Genomic DNA, 13,097 nt, shown 5'->3' with positions numbered 1-13,097 from the left:
GCCTTCCTCTCCAGGACACCTGTCATTGGAACTAGAAGCACCTAAACCCAGGATGATCTCAAGATGCAAGGTGGTGCACTCTGGGAGGCTGAGGCAGAAGGATCACAAATTCAAGCCAATCTGGGTAACTTAACTAGACTCTGTCAAAACGCAAAAATAGAAAAGAGCTGCTGGGTATGTATCTCAATGCAGAATGCCCTAGATTCAATTCCAAGTTCTGAAAAAAAAAATCCTTGACTACAAGTGCAAAGATCCTGTTTATTATGTATTATGTGGTTCCCAGGGCTGCTTGCTGCATCCCCCCTCTCCCCCTGCATATGGGTCCTCCAGCTTGATCAGGAGGACCCCAGTGAGGGCTGCTTTGGCTCCCACCCACCTCTGACTGTTCCAGAATGAAGAGTCCAGGCCAGTACAGGATGCTGCCTTCCTCAAAACCTCCTCTGTACTGGACAGGCGGATGCCTGGAATTCCACAGGAATTCCCCTGGGAACCTAGTGACCGAAACCAAGGCAGCTCTGAGGCTGGGGCCCAGGCTGAGCTGGTACAGCTCTGATCTGCACTCTGGTGGGGCCCTGGCTCCTGCCTGTGGGTCCCCTTGAAATTACACACACACACACACATACACACACACACACACACCCCTAGGAGTCACAGACAGCCCCGGCACCACAGCTGTGGAATCGCATCTTCGCTGCATGCACAAGGCCTGGCCTGCAGCACAGCCGGAGCCACACCTGTCCACAGGGCCACCTGAGACTGCTTGGGGGCACGTCGGTCTAGTCTGAACGTGGATCCTGCTCTGCAGCCTCAGACAAACTATTCACCTTCTCTGTGCGAACTCAGATGACGTCTTTCTTAATTGCTTTTCTCGCTGCTGAGACAAAATACTCAATACCAAATGAGGACAGGTTTATTTCTGCTCATAGTTTGTAAAGGTTTCAGTCCATGCTCCAAGGCAGGGTAGGCAGGAAACAGCACAGCAGCAGCAGCAGCCTCTCCTTTTATCCTTTTTGGGTGGTGTCACCATGGTGGCCTTTCCATTATCCATACCCAGAACAATGCTAAACCAGTGAACTAATTCAGCAATTACGCACCCCTCATCCCAGCATCACACCCTTAGGATCACACACCCCATAACCAGCCATCTCCAAAAAGCCCCACCTATGAGCACATGTGGCTAGAAACAAGCCATAATGGGTAGTGATAGCGCCCACCCCAAGGGCAGCTAGGAAGACTTCCTACAAGTAGAAACCCAGACGACAAGTCTCACAAGCCGGGCAGAGGGCTGCGGGCCCGTGATCCTGAGAGGAAGACTGTGAGTTCAAGACCATTCTTGGCAACTTAGTGAGACCCTATCTCAAAATAAAAGATTAAAATATAAAGGGCTGAGACGTATCTCAGTGTGAGGACCTCACAACACAAAAACAGAAACCCCAGACAAGTGCTGACTTCCGCAGCACGTACGCTAAAATCGGAACGACACAGAGATTAGCACGGCCCCTGCAAAGGGATGACACTCAAATTCGTGAAGGGGTCCGTATTGATAGGATGAAAACAACTTTGGGAATATGCAAAAGAGGCTGGAAGAGAAGGAAGAAGAAGAGGAGGAGGAGGAGGAGGAAGAGGAAGAAGAGAAATGGCTAAAGACGCTAAATGACAAAAAGAATTCTTCAAACACTTCAGCGATGACAGAGATGATCCCAAACACCCACCAGGTCAACAGCAACCTGAGGAGCACAGGCCAGAAACAGGAGTCAGTCTTTTTGCTGGTGTTGTTGTTGTTTTGTGAGACAGGGTCTCACTGTGTAGTTGAGACTGACTGGAACTCACTATGTAGCCCAGCCTGGTCTCGAACTCACAGCGATCCTCCTGCCTCAGCCTCCTGAGTGCTGGGATTACAGACGTGCGCCACTGTCAGTCAGTCTTAAATCTGTGTGCTTCTAACAGTCCTGGCCAGCCTGACTCTGTGAGAATGAAGAAGCGACCTGCGGTAGCATATCGGACACACTTGAGGAGGAAGATAGCGGCACTGTGCCATGAAAAAGAAAACTGGTTCCACTGGATTATTGCGAAGATGGTAGAAATGCTACCTGAGGCTCTGAACACCAAAGAAAAATGCAGGCACTGAGCCTCTCTGAGAAGATCCCAATGGCGAAGTGCTTGCTCTCTTCTCATCCCTGGGCTTGGTCCTCTGTGGAGTCTCCTACTGACCAATGAAATGTTGGATTAGACCAGGGATTCATAAGGAGATCACAGCACACATAGGTGAAGAGGAAGCTATACTCGCTGATCTTGTCTGTTCAGAGGTTATGGCTCAGAGTTCACCTCAGAGCTTTTTTTGTTTGTTTATTTTTTTGTTTTTGAGATGGGGTCTCACTATGTAGTTGAGACTGACCTGTAACTCACTATGTAGCCCAGGCTGGTCTCGAACTCATAGCGATCCTCCTGCCTCAGCCTCCCCAGTGCTGGGATTACAGGCGTGCGCCACCATGCCCGGCACCTCAGAGCATTTTAGATGCTGCTGCCTTGGAACTTGAGGAAGAAGCAGGTGTTTACAGTCAAAATGTGGAGATTATTGATAGGCAGAACGGAGGCCAAGAACATTGGTCTTGTGAAGTAAAACTCTTTTTACAGTTAGGACTCTATGTCCAGTATCTTATTTCACATCCTTTAAAGGACTTTGAATTTTTCTTTGTCCTCAAAGATATTTGTGAGATCTGTATTTTTTTTAAATGTAGAAAACGTGAATTTCTTCGTCCTCTAATTTGTTGATGACCCATATACTCCCTTGGTTATAAAATCATAGGACTCCTTGGTTCTCTTTAGACTCCAGGTACAGAGGATTGCTACGCTTTACAAGATGCAGCCGCTGTACGCAGCCTATGTGACATAATCTTGCTCTGCTGATTTGCTCCTTGTGAATATTAAAATGGCCTCCCCAAAACAAGAAGCCCCCAGCCTGAACCAGTTCTGCTTCCCCTCCCCACCCCACAGTCTGGATGGGGGCCATCAGGGACCGGATGGGGCCTTTGGGGACAGGCACTGCGTCATCTCCGGTTCACACAGAGCTGCCTTCTGTCTGACCACAGACACCCCAAGGTGGCCACTTCAAGAGGAAATGAGGCCCAGGCCCCAGCTGCCGCAGCCCCCCCAAAGGGGCCCCCATCCTTCTGTGAATGTCTTCCCCAGGGACCCTTCATCAGCAGCACCCCACACACCCTGTGGGAACAGAGGGATTTCTGACCCATGACTCCTGTCTTGTGATACCCAAACGCCGGTGTCCTGGGCGGCCATGCTAGGCTTGACGGGGCAGGGAGCAGAGACGCACAAAGGTCATCGCAGGCCAGATCCTTCCCTCCCTAAGCCTCAGCCTGCACATCTAGGAAAGAGGAGGAGAAGAGTAGCCACCCACCGGGTACAGTGGCGCACTCCCTTAAATTCAGCTCCCTGGGAGGCTGAGGCAGGAGGACTGCTCACTGGAGTCCAGCCTGGACAACTTAGAGCGAACGTATCTCAACATAAAAAACAGAAAGGACTGGGGATGTAGCTCAGTGGTAAAGCGCCTCTGGGTGTGATTCTTTCATTTACTGAGAAAAAGTCGATGGAGCCTTAAGGCGATTAGGTACTGGGCATGGGTGGGGTTGGAGCACCAGAAACTTTTCTACCCTGGGAAGCTGAGGGTGCAGGCTTCGTGGGGCCTGACGCCACCTGGTCGCAGATGAAATGAGGACCCGCGTGCCACACAGGAGCAGGGCGGGCGCCCCGGGGGAGCAGGGCCACAGTCCCGGGGATGGAAGCCGGGCCAGAGAGGGGGGTCACCGCTGCCCTAGAAAGAAAGTCCAGTATCTGCAGCTACACTGCCTGCCTGACTGCATCCGCGCGGGGAGGGGAGGTGTCAGCGGACAGAGCCCACCACGTGGAGTCTGAGGTGTGCTCTGTCCCGTGCCTAAAGAATCGCTTTAGGTGTTCTGACGGCCAGCCACCCCTGGCTGCACAGGGCCGTGCGTAAAGGCTGCCCGAGCTGCCACGCTTTCTGTGTCCCTGTGGGAGGCAGGCAGCCAACATGGCGCTGCAGCCATCTAGGAATCTTGTGCATACCTGTAGTGCCAGCACTCTGGAAGGCTGAGGCAGGAGGGTCACAAGTTCGAGCCTAGCCTGGGCAACTTAGCGACTTAGAGCTGGGGGTGTAGCTCAGTGTGAAGGCCCTGGATTCAGTTCCCAGTACCTTAAAAATAATAGATATGTGGGGCTAAAGTGAACTCATTATGTGATAAAGGATACATATTTTTAGAGGAAATGCCTAGCCATAAATAACAAATAAAATCCAGGAACATCTTAAAAAGCAGCACTGGGCCAGGCCTCCTGGCACCCTGGGAATCCCCCTCTGGCCCGTGGAGGCCCTGTGGTTTCCGTTTGCTGTGCTGCCCGGGCAGGGGACACCTCGTGCCAGTCCCCTGACTGCACTGCGGGGGCAGCGGCAGGGCCAGAGCTTGGCCCCGGTCCGGCTTTCAGAGGAGGAGGCGGGGAAGGGTTGGGGCCAAGGAACAGCCCACCCTCCTTCGGACCCCTCGGCACAGAGCTGAGTCACTCAGGATGGCCTGGGCAGTGGGGCTCGGAGGTGGGGCTGGGCCCACAGTCACTGTCCTGGGAGGCATTTCCTGGAACAGGGCCCTTTGGCTGCCTGCACCGTCCCCTGCCTCGTGAACATATCTTGAACAGGTTTCCGGTGCTGGCAGTGGACAAACGTCACCTCACTCAACCCCACACCCCTTCTCAGGAGGAGCCATATCACCATACTTCACCCATAAGAAAGCAAGCACAGAGAGGCCAAGTGACTGGCCTAAAGTCACACAGCACAGGGTGTGAGTTCTTGATGGCCACTCTGCTGCCTCCCTGAGGAAGAGCCAGAAACAAGGGGAGGGGGACAAAGGGACGACGCTGTGCCACCCTAGGCCCATTGTTTCGCTCCTTCCCTCTACTCCCCGTGTTTCCCACACGCAGAGGGTGTCACCACCCACCAGTCACCCAAGACTGCTGCAGCCTCCCCAAGCCTGCCCGAAGTGGGGTCTTCCTTGGAGCCAGGCTGGCCTTGAACTCTGAGGGCAGTGACTGAACATTCGTGGATCCCGACCAGGTACTCGCAGGGGGCCCTGTTGCCGGCGCTCACAGAAGCGTGGAGATGCAGTGGCTCCACCCGGGGTCACAGGTCGCGGCAGCCGTGCAGGTAGAAGGGGCACCCTGCCCCACCTTGTCGCGCCCCTGGTGTCGGTGACTTCACCTGGGCAGGGCACCCTGGGTGGGCCAGCTCGAGCCTCTTCCCTCGGAGCTGCGACATCCTGGCCCCATCTCCGGCGGCCTCCAGGCCTCAGGGCCTGCCAGAAAGCCCCCGCCCGAGGCTGTGCCCAGTCCCCAGCCTGACCCGCCGGCCTTTCAGAGAACAGGAGCCGGAGAAGGGATGCGTGCAGAGGGCGGGACCGACGGCCTGGACCGGTGGGTGCACAGACCCGCTGCGGAAGGTGCGAAGCGGACAGCGGCTGGGTGTGTGGCCGAGGTGGCACCGCATGTGAGTGGCGGAGAGGAGCCCTGTACTGTGGAGCACGGAAAACACACACAGGCACACACAGATACGGACACAGGCACAGACATGCACGTACACTAATACACACAGCCTGGCTTTTCTCAGCCCAGCACAGCCCCCTGGAGGCCACGGGGGTAAATTAATTAATTTTTGAGACATTCTTGATAGGTAGTCCAGGCTGGCCTTGAACTCATCCTCCTGCCTCAGCCTCCAGAATGCTGGGATTACAGGCGTGTCTACCACGCCTGGACACTGGGTGATTTTAAAGAAATATCCTGAAAACAGCCTTGTTCAGCCAGAGCCTTGGAATCTTTTTCCATTTCTTTTCTTTCAACCAACTTGATTAAGACATAATTATCCAGTGTCCTTCTTGCCCTTAATGCTGGACGGAAGGAAGCTGTAAGGTGAGAACACTGCAAAAGGATAAGACGAGGACTCCCCAGGAGTAAGGTGGAGCCACGCCTCAGAGGGTCTGAGAAGGGGCTTCCCTGTTCCCCGCAGCCCAGGTTCCCTCGGAGGTGGGGCCATCTCAACCACACCACGCCCACCACCCGACCACGCCTCCACGCCTGGCCACGCCCACCTGCCCGTTGAGGGGCGGGTCCTTTCCCGGCCAATGGGGACCCTCAGTGCCTCCCTCCCGTCTGGACAGCTGGGGTGCACACTCATCCGCCGACGCCCAGCTGCACTTGGGGAGCCCACCACAAGCAAAAGGGCGCCACCCCTGCCGTGCTGGAGCTCTCAGTTTAGCGGGAGAGAAACGGGACCGTGAGTGAGAAATCGGAATATCCCCGGATGAGACAGAGGGTGGAATCCGGCGGAGGGGAGGGCAGGAGAGGGGATGGGCTGAGCACCGCGGCTGCGGGACGCGGAGGAAGAGGAGAGGAGACCGGGAATGTCCGGGGCACCGTGTCCAGCAGAGCGAACAGGCGGAGGTCCGAAGCCGGGAGCGGGCCCAGCTTGGCGGCGGCAGCGAGGCAAAAGGCTGAGGGCTCCCTTGCTCACCTAGGATGGAAATCACTAGATTTCCCAGGTGCGTGTCCAGCAGTGCTCGAAGAGCAGCGGGCGGCACAGCTCGCCCGCCACTCCCGTCCGGTTTCGTCGCAGAAAAGGAATTTCAGGACTCGCCAGTGAGACACTCAGTAAGGGAAAATGGGCCGCAGCTCTGACGGCCGGACAGGCTCGCTGACCCGAGAACGGGAGGAGCGTTCACGGCTTGCTGGGGCGAGCCAGGGACTCCCCGGGACTTTTCCGCGGGGTCACGATAGGACCCCACAGTTTGGGGGATCGCCTCCCTGTAGGACGGGGGTCGCGGCGATTCTCACCTTTGGGGACACCCTGCCGCCCCTGCCGGTCCGGCCTGGGCTCCTGCCCTAAGCGGGGAGGAGGGAGAGTTCCCTTGGTTGCCAGCGAGGGACGGCAGAGCGATGGCGCCGTCTTCAGGCCTTACTGGGTGGTAGCCGCGGACTGAGGCCCGGAGTCCACCTCCTGTTCCATTTTCATCCCCACCGAGTGTCCCTTCCTCTCGGACCCGGCGGAAGCGTTGTGACCAACCGCACGGGGTCAGTGCTGCTGTCACTTCTGAGGCACTTCTGACCTGTCCCCTGTTCTCCGGAGACGCCGACTGCACTGCGGGACGCCCCTGGCACCCGCAGAACACAGGGCCTGGGTTCCAGTTGACAACACCAGCTCCGGTTCCCACTGGCGGCCCAAAATCAGGTGTCCTGGGGCTCCAGGATGCTCCCGGCCCAGACAAGAGCACAGCTGAGCCTGGAACCTGGGCCAACCAGCTGGCCTTTCCCCACCCCTCAGAGACAGTGGGTCCCTCAGTGACCCTCACTGTGAGGGGCAGGGCAGAGAAAGGGAGCAGCCAGGGCCACGGAGTCGCCAGCCCGTGACATAAGCACCATGGACGCGCTTGGGGCCCACGTCCCTGGGGGCTGGGCCTGAGGAGCCCCGCACGGCACGCCCAACAGTCGGGACTTGTCGCTCCAAGGACAAATGCCACAGCCTCCACTGCAAGGGCGCACGTCTATGACCCCAGCACTCAGAAGGCTGAGGCAAGAGGATCACCAGTTTGAGGCCAGCCTGTTTAATGAATATACATAGAGAGAGACTGTCCAAGAGAATTTGCCAGGCATAAAAGGGAGTTTATATTTTGGGACTGGACGGCAGGATTCCAAGCCAGGAATCAGGCGACACCAAGATTCTCTCCCAATTCCCCACCTCAGTTTCTCCGATTGTCCACCTCACATGCCAAAACATCTGGCCCTGGGTTAGTCAGCACTGTCACTAGAACAGATACTGAGATAACCAACTTGCACAGCTGCAGAGGTTCAGTGTGTGAGCAACTGGTCCTGTGGCAAAGCAGAACAGCTCAGTGTCACAGCCAAGCGCCACGGACTTCAGATTTGGGGGGGGGGTACTGGGACTCGAACTTGGGACCTTGCCCTTGTAAGGCAGGTGGTGGAACCACTGAGATAATTCCCCAGCCCAAGACTCGAAAATTTGAAGGTCACTCAAAGAGGTAGAGAAAAACCTTTTATTACGCTGGCAAACTCAGAAGAGTTCATACTCCAAAGTCTGAGCCCTCGATTAGAAATGGGAGCCTCCTCTTATAAGGGGTCTACCAGTTAGGCAAGCATTCTCACTGAAGGGGGGCAGACTTACAGAACATTCTGGAAAAGCACAGTGGGCGAACATGCTCTCTGAAGCGGGGGTGGGGGGCAGAGTTGCAGAACATTCCTGAAAGGGCTGGAGCTAACAACATTCTTGTGAGGTCAGGCAGTTCAGTCACAAAACATTTTGATATCTTGGGCAGTCAGCACAAACCGATACACTTCCAGAACAAAACATTTTGTGGAAAAAACTGGGAGGCAAGGCAAGGGCCTGTCTCATTGTATAGCATTGCTCTATCAACACGTGTGCACCCTGAGCCAACCATCGTGTCCTGAAAAGCAACACAGGAAGAACGTGTCCCAAAGAAGGGAGCTGCTAATGGGCAGTTACTGTGAGCTGAGGAGCCACCCCAGTCTGCGAGAAGGGCCCAGTAACGTACAGTGTGAGTGGCTCACATCCCTCCCTTTCCTCCTCTGTCAAGTAGGAACCTGCCTCTGCTTCCTGGAGAAAATGAGGTGAGCTGCACTCACAGAAGGCTTAGCTCCGCACCTGGCAGTATTTTGTGGAGTAGCAGCTATCACTACTGCTACCAATTTCATCATCGAGACAGCTCTGGAAGGTGGGTAGCACTGCTATCTCCAGCCTACAGGAAGGGAGAAAGATTCATTTAGAGCTTTACAGAGCTCTGTTCTGGAACTGAAGACTCATCAGCTATAAGGTTCTGAGAAACCAGGCCGTGCAGACCAGCCGTCACCTTCAAGAGCCCAGGTGGAGCCCAGCAATGGGCCGTAGCCCAGACCTCTCAGCAGTGGGCTGGTTAGCAGCAGCCCTGGCCTCCGCTCCATCCAAAACCCAGAGGGCCAGCCAGACAAAAATGACTGCAGACATCGCCAGTCGTCTTTGGGCATCAAACTGCCCTTGGCAGGATCAGTCGTCTCATGAGAGCCCGTCAGATCACAGCGGGGAAATGGGACCTGGAGGGGCTGAGGACTTGCAGGAGCCGGCTGAGTGGGTCCAGCCTCGCCCTCACAGGGGCCAGACCACTGGCTTCTCAGCCACTGCTGTGAGTTCTCGCCGTCCGGCTCCTTTTGGATACACAGAACGGAAGGAGCTCCTGTAAACAGGAGCCAGCACTGCCAGACGCCCGGACGATGTCACGTCCGCAGGTCTGTGGTCAACCTGGCATTTCCGCAGGGATCCGCCTGGCTCCCTCCTGTCCCTGCAGCCTGTCAGATGCTGGCAGCACGGAAGGCTTCCTTCCGGCTCAGTGAGCACACGGCCCGGGGACACGCGTGACCACCCGCCACAGTGCAGTTGTGGGAGTCGGAGGGGCACACCTCGGAGTCCACCGGCTCTGGGCCCCATGGCTGGAGAAGCTGAGGCCCAGAGAGGCAGCGCACCTCACTCATGGCCAGAGGAGGGAGCTGGAGCAGGGTGGGGAGGCTGGTCCCATTGCTTTTATTCCCTTTCTTTTCCTGTCCTCCCTGTCCTTCCCTCCTTCCTTTCTTCCATCCTCTTTCCTTCTTTCTTCCTTTCTCTCACTTTCTCTCTCTCTCTTTTTTCTTTCTTTGAGACAAGATCTTACTATGTTCCAGTCTGGCCTTGAACTCACCACCCTCCTGCCTCCGCTGCCCAGAGTGCTAGCATTATACATGTGCACCATTAGGCCTGGTGGTGTCCAGACATTTTAATTTGGTCTTAAGACAGGGTCTCACTAAATTGCCCGGACTGACCTCAAACTTGTGATCCTCCTGCCTCAGCCTCCTGAGTGGATGGGATTAGAGGTGTGTACCAGCACACCCAGCCAGATGTTTTTCTTTATCAAACAACTTTTCTAAGATGTAACCCATGTACCCCCAAGTCACCCGTTTAAATGGCTTTAGCATATTCACAGCTCTGTACAGTCACAGGATCAATTTCACAACATTTTCATCACCCCTGAAAATCCCCATGCTCATGAGCACTTAACCTCACCCCAATCTTCCAGCTCCTGGCAACCGCAAGGCTCCTTCGTCTCTGTGGATTTGGCCATCCACGGCTTCTTCACAGATGCGGCCTCACTCGACAGGTGCTCTGGGCAGCTGCCTTCTTTCACTTGAAGCACAGACCTCAAGGGCCCTCCTGCTGCAGCACTGGCTGGTGCTTCATCTTTGTCACTGCCGTGTAATACTCCGCTGTGCACACAGGCTGCGATTTCTTTTGCACTCATCCATGGATGCACATTGCTGTTCTCTCCACTTGGGCATTTTCCTTCTCACTCATGCTGATTGAGGACATCTAGGAGCAGGCTTGGACAACTGACACGCTGACAAGTCGCATAGCCTGCAGGGTAGAAAATGTCCCCGATTACAGGCAGGGAAACGGAAGCTCAGGGGAGCCCAGGGATTCCACAGTAGATCCAGATCGGATCTACTCCTAAGGTCTCAAACTTGCAGCCTGGGGGGCCAATGTGGAAATCACCAGGTCTGGTTTGGCCAGAGAAGCATTTTTCATAATTTTTAAAATAACTACCCACATAGGAAACTTGTGAGCTCTCCTGTTTAAGAAAAACCACCCTTCTAGGTTCTGCAAAGCAATAACTGCCAAATCCGGCCACTGAGGGCCAGCCTCTGCCCTCCTGGGCGCTCGAGAATGGCAGCTGAGGACAATTCCCCTTCAGACAGGCCTGTGCCCTTCACAGTCCTCGGTCCCCCAGGACCCGCCTGGCCAGGGAGGGTGATCAGCATCCTGCTTGCCCAGGGCTGCCCAGGTTAAAAGTGAAAAGCCACCGCTGTGCGAGGTGACTAATCCCAGCACCCTGGGAAGCTGAGGCAGGAGGGTCACAAGTTTGAGCCCAGCCTGGGAGCAATCTAGGGACTTAGCAAGACTCTTTCTCAAAATAAAAAAAATTAATAAAAGGCTGACTGAGAATGTAGTTCAACGTGAAGTCCCTGGGTTCAGTCCCCAGTGCCAAAGAAGGAGGAGGAGGAGAAGAAAGGGGAGAAGAGGAAGAAAAGAGAAGAGGAAGAAGGGCAGGAGGAGGAAGGGAAGGAGGAGAAAGAAGAGCAGGAAGGAGAAAAAATTCCCAGGAAACGCCTCTATCACAGGACAGGCGGTCACCCTCTTGTGCCCAAGCCTCCTACCTGCCATTCTGCCCGCTCTCTCTGCCTCCCCAGCACCCTACACTAGGAGCCGTGTTTCCAGGAAGGAGCTGGCCTTTGTCAAGGGTCCTGCGTGCTCGGCTTGGCCTTCGCTAACCATTTTTCACTCTGCCAGCACCGTCCAGGGCCAGTGGGCCCCAAACAACACGGAGAAGTCAGGAGTGGCCGTGACCCTGGAGTCAGTCCACGGCAGTTCCCAGCGTCCCTCCTTGTGGAGGAGGCCTGCGGCTGTTCCCAGCATCCTGTCTGGTATGGAAAGGTGGGACAGGAAATGGTGGCGTGGTGAGGCTTTTAATTCTTCGCTGGTCAAAATGAAAAGCTAGCCATCTCATGTCCACCCTCCAAGTTATAAAACAAACCTTTTTTTTTTTTTAGGTGCTGGGGATCGAACTCGATTCCTTGCGCTTTCGAAGCAGGCAGCGGAACCAATGAGCAAAGTCCATGGCCCTAAAATAAACTTTTACAAATAGTTCTATTTTATTTATTTATTTATTTATTTATTCGGTACCGGGGATCGAACTCGGGTTCTTGCACTTGAGAGGCAGGCCACCGAACCGCTGAGCTAAATCCCCGGCCCTATAAATAGTTTTAGATTTACAGAAAAATTGGGAAGACAGTAAGGAGTTCCTGTATATAGCTATCTAATTTCCCCTCTGAGCTCCATCGCACGTGAGTATCGTGCAGTCGTTACCAGTGATGAATGACACTGCTAACTTTGGGGCCCAGAAGACCTACCCCAAAGTGTAGCATGCGTGGACTCTGAACCAGGGAACACAGGAGGGGCGGCAGTAGTGCAGGCTCTCTGACCTCCTGCTTCCTTTTCTCCCCTAAGGCAGCCAGAGAAACCAGGATTCCTCTTCCCTGGGGCAGAACACAGAACCCGCAGCTGTCACTCCAGCCTTCCCGCCTCCGTGCGAATTCTTCACCCACCTTGTCTGAGAGTGGAACCTAAGATCCTGACCCAAAGGCCCCGTCCACACTAGGAAGAAGGAAGGAGCCTGACCCAGAGGCCCAGGAGGAACCGAGCACACAGCTCACACCCTGGGTCCAGTCACATTTCTGGATGGCTGTCCAGGTCCTGTCAGATCTGAGACTTAATTTCCCCGGGGTCCCTGGTCGCATGGAGGAAGCCTCCTGTATTTCCTAAGACTCTGGCTCAGTAAACCTGTTCTGCTTTCCTCCCGTTAATCTGTCTTAGTTACAAGAGTGTCAGCTGTGGCCCTTAGAACAGGGAGGAAGGGGCCACACTTTTCTACCCCTACTGTGCGTCATTAAAGGCAAAAGTCCACACTACATTCAGATTTCCTTAGTATCTGCCTAATGTCCGTCACCTTGTTCCAGGATTCACTCCAGGAGACAGCAGTGAGCTGTCCCGTCCCCCTGGGCTTTGCCGGGCTGAGACAGTGGCTCAGACTTTCCTAGCTTTGAGTCACCTTGGCAGTCCGAGGATTAATCCTGGGGGAGGCAGGTAGTGCACATTGCTGGATTTGGATTTGCCTGTGTTTCCCTCAAGCAAGGACTGGGATAACGAGTTCTGGGAGGAAGACCTCAGCGTAGAGCATCCTCCTCCTCACTCTGTCCGCTCCGCCTGTGACCCACTGCTGTGGCACTGTCCTCGATCATGTGGCTGAGCAGGTGAATTATTTGGAAATCTGCTCAGGAGATTCACTCCTATTTCAATTGAAAAAAAAAAATCACTGACGCCCTAGATTCTGACTGTCCTGGCTGTAGACTCCATGGGCAAGTGGGACAAACCAGCA

At 54.9% G+C, this 13,097-nt stretch overlaps 1 non-coding gene across 1 annotated transcript; it reads left to right on the top strand.

Moving 5' to 3' along the window:
• Positions 1-1,441: 1,441 nt before the first annotated feature.
• Positions 1,442-1,545, top strand: LOC117284159. The gene has a single exon (XR_004515259.1). It is a non-coding gene; the product is annotated as a U6 spliceosomal RNA (small nuclear RNA).
• Positions 1,546-13,097: the final 11,552 nt, after the last annotated feature.

Source organism: Fukomys damarensis, unplaced genomic scaffold (assembly GCF_012274545.1).
Source record: "Fukomys damarensis isolate Sample0158 unplaced genomic scaffold, DMR_v1.0_HiC HiC_scaffold_34, whole genome shotgun sequence".
Taxonomy (NCBI): Eukaryota; Metazoa; Chordata; class Mammalia; order Rodentia; family Bathyergidae; genus Fukomys; species Fukomys damarensis.
Note: the sequence above shows the minus strand (reverse complement) of the source record. Positions and strands in the feature narration are given on the sequence as shown.